The sequence below is a fragment of the Phoca vitulina genome, unplaced genomic scaffold (genome assembly GCF_004348235.1).
Source record: "Phoca vitulina isolate PV1807 unplaced genomic scaffold, GSC_HSeal_1.0 scaffold39, whole genome shotgun sequence".
Taxonomy (NCBI): Eukaryota; Metazoa; Chordata; class Mammalia; order Carnivora; family Phocidae; genus Phoca; species Phoca vitulina.
This window is the reverse complement of record NW_022589742.1, coordinates 3,598,837-3,602,819: the sequence shown is the minus strand read 5'-3', so window position 1 is coordinate 3,602,819 and position 3,983 is coordinate 3,598,837.

Genomic DNA, 3,983 nt, shown 5'->3' with positions numbered 1-3,983 from the left:
GGGGAGTTGGGAAGTGTATGATATGTGCAGACATATAATGAATAAGTATGATTGAAAGTGGACTTTGATGTTTTTGCCCTCTAACTACTTTAGCGTCCTGATTTTCATACAGCACACACATATTCTTGTCACTCATTCTAGAGATTTTCAAAAGCATTTTTTTCTTTCAAATATAAAGAGACACTTTAATTTTTTTTAGGTTTTCGTTTAAAGCTTTACGTCGGCAGTTTTCCTCACCTGAAATTACCTCCACCACTCACACATCTGTCCAAAACCTAACCTATCCCCAACATCTTCCCATACTCAGCTATCCTTTCATAGAATTTCTAGAACATTTTTAACCAGCTCCACATAGTTGCATCTAAGATTATTTTGCTTCAAATCTTTCAGGACTCAGCTCCAGGTTCTGGTAAGCCTTCCCTGACCCTAGAGCTATTATTTAGTTACCCTTCTTGTCTTTTCCTAGGATCCAATCTATGCTGTTACCATACTGTAACTAGAGGTTTGCAAATCTGTATCCTGCAATTAGCTCAGAGATTTATTATGGTAAGGAACTTGTTTGATCCATATGGCATAGTATCTAGTACTTGGTAAGAAATAGGAAGTAACTTTGTGAAATTAAAAAGACAATGATAATAGACAAACCTCTGGCAAAGGTAATGAAAACAAAATAAAATTCAAAAACAAAAAATGGAAACAGGAAAGATTATATTGATAAAATAAATGGTTTTGTGAGAATATCAAAGATACCAAAATTGGCACAAGAAGTAAAAAACTTTGAAAGACTAATAATCATGAAAGGGATAGGAAATACTCTCAAAGCCCCTTAAAAAGGCTCCAGTCCCAAACAGTTAGTGGTAGAGTTCTTTTATACCAACAATTCTCAACTGGTGAGTGTGTATACGGAGGAGTTGCCCCCCACCACACCCCGAGGACATTTGGCAAGGTCTGGAGACATTGTGGCTTGTCACAGTTGAGGGAAAGGGCACCTACCAATATTTAGTGGGTAGAGACCAGGGATGCTGCTGAACATCCTACAGAGCACAGGGCAGATCCCCACAACAAAGAAGTATCCAGCCCAAAATGTCAATAGTACCAAAGTTGAGAAACCCTGCTCTATACTTTTTTTTAATTATTGTGTTTTTTTTAAAGATTTTATTTATTTATTTGATTGAGAGAGAGAGAGAGCATGAGAAGGGAGAGGGTCAGAGGGAGAAGCAAACTGCCCGATGAGCAGGAAGCCTGATGCGGGACTCGATCCTGGGACTCTGGGATCATGACCTGAGGCGAAGGCAGTCCCTTAACCAATTGAGCCACCCAGGCGCCCCTGCTCTACACTTTTAAAGAAAATGCAATACCGTGCTATATAAAACCTTCCAACACATACAAAGGAAAGGTCCTCAAAGCAGCTTGTAATGCAAGCATTACTCTGATACCCAGACATGAGAAAGATGATACCAAAGATGTAAATATATATATATATATATAATATACAATAGACTGATATACGCATCATCTACAATGTCATATATATATATATCTATATGATACATATATACAAAAAAAACAGGTAAAACAATGACAAAACATATCTAGCAGTATATATAACATATTTGATAATGGGTTTTATTAATTGTGGTAAGAACACTTAATATGAGACCTACCCTCTTAAAGTTTTAAGTGCACAATATTGTTAACTATAAGTAAAATGTTCTACAGCAGATTTCTAGAACTTACTCATTTTGTCTATCTGAAACTTTATACCTGTTGAACAGCAACTCCTCATTTCCCCCTTGCCCCAACCCCTGGAAACCACCATTCTCTTCTGTTTCCTAGAGTGTGACCACTTTAGACACCGCATGCAAGTAAAATCATGCAGTATTTGTCCTTTGGTATCTGGCTTATTTCACTTAATAAAATGTTCGGCAGGTTTATCCACGTTATTGCAAATGGCAGGATTTCTTTTTTAATGCTGAATAATAGTCCATTGTGTGCAAATTCATTCATCAATGAACATTTAAGTTGCTTCCATATCTTAGCTTTTGTGAATAATGCTGCAATGAACATGGGAGTGCAGATATTTCTTTGAAATCTTGATTTCAATTCTGGATAAATACTCAGAAGTGAGATTGCTGGATAATATGGTAGTTATAGTTTTAATTTCTATACTGTTCTATACTCTTTTTTAAGATTTTATTTCCTTATTTGACAGAGAGAGAGAGAGAGGGAGGGAGCACAAGCAGGGGGAGGGGCAGGAGGATGGGCAGAGGAAGAGGGAAAAGCAGACTCTGCTGAGCAGGAAGCCCGATGTGGGGCTCAATCCCAGGACCCTGGGATCATGACCTGAGCTGAAGGCAGACACTTCACCGACTGAGTCATCCAGGTACCTCTATACTGTTCTATACTCTTGTCCATAGTGGCTGTACGATTTTACATTTCCACCAGCAACATAAAATTGTTCCAATTTCTCACCATTTCTTATCTTTTGTTTTTTTATATAATAACCTCACTAACAGGTGTGAGGTGATAGATCACTGTGGTTTTGATTTGAATAACAGTTTTTTAAATCCCTGAAATGCAAGGACCATATAATATCTGAAATTTATTAACATAATTAAGTCACTAGGAATTTTTTTTAAAGATTTCATTTATTCATTTGAGAGAGAGATGGAGACAGAGACAGAAAGAACACAAGCAGGGGGAGAGGCAGAGGGAGAGGGAGAAGCAGGCTCCCTGCTGAGCTGGGAGATCCCAGAACCCTGGGATCATGACCTGAGCGGAAGGCAGATGCCTAACCAACTGAGCCACCCAGGCACCCCTAGGAATTTTTTTTAATGTGATAAAAATATAACAATATCAACCATTTTTAAGTGTACAGATCAGTGGTGTTAAGTATATTCACATTGTTGTGCAACAGATCTCTAAAACTTTTTCATCTTATAAAATGGAAATTTCATGCCCATTAAATACAAATTCTCTTAGCAACTTTCAAATATATAATACACTATTGTTAACTATAATCACCATTTTATACATTAGAGCCCCAGAACTTATTAATCTTGTAACTGGAAATTTGTACCCTTTGACCAACATCTCCCCATTTCCCCTACACCTCCAGTCCCTGGAAACCACCATTCTATACTCTTAATGGGGGAGAGAGGGTTCCTGATGCAGTCCAAGACACAGCAGGATCCATATCCCTATAATGCCCTCCAAGAGTTCTTCCAGCCTCCTCCCACCCCCAAGTTGTACAGCTCATGATTGAGTATGCCGGATGGTGTGAGACAGAGATAGGCCTCTTTGGCAATGTCCCATACAGCTGGGGAAGGCAGGTACTCACTCACACTCTTGCTTTCCCAAGCAGGAAAAATCATGGGTCAAGAAGGTCTTACTTGGCACTGAGTTGTGCCACCTTGGGGAGGGATAATGTGGATAAAGCAAACTGGTCCTCTTACCCTCTTCAATGGGCCCTAACTCACCCATTTTTTTCCTCCATTGGTGTGTTGGAACTTTTCCAATGGAAACCTGCACTTCCATAAAGGCTCTCTTGTCTGTGGGTGACTCCCTGAGACAGCATTCTCCAGGGGTTCCCAGATAATGGCTGAGAGGGACTGGAGCTGGTTCTTGGGCCACTACGGGGTTCACAGCCAAAACTGAGGTCTGTATGACTATAACGCAATTCACAGGTGGGCAAGACTCCTCCCAGATCCCTTGGTGTATGTGCTGAATCCCACAGCTCCCACAGAGGCACTTTTGTCTGTGGATAGATGAAAATTGTTGACGTTGAGGTGGGGATATGATGAGAGATGTCTTAATTCAGCCATGTCACCGACATCATCCCCACGGAAAATTTTAAAAGATGAGAAAAACTTCTTAATAGAGAAAATATTTTGGGTAAAATTAAAAACCTATTCCTGAAAAAATTTTTAGCAAATGAGAAATAAAAAAGTACCTAACATGATAAATCATAGCCAACTTCATAA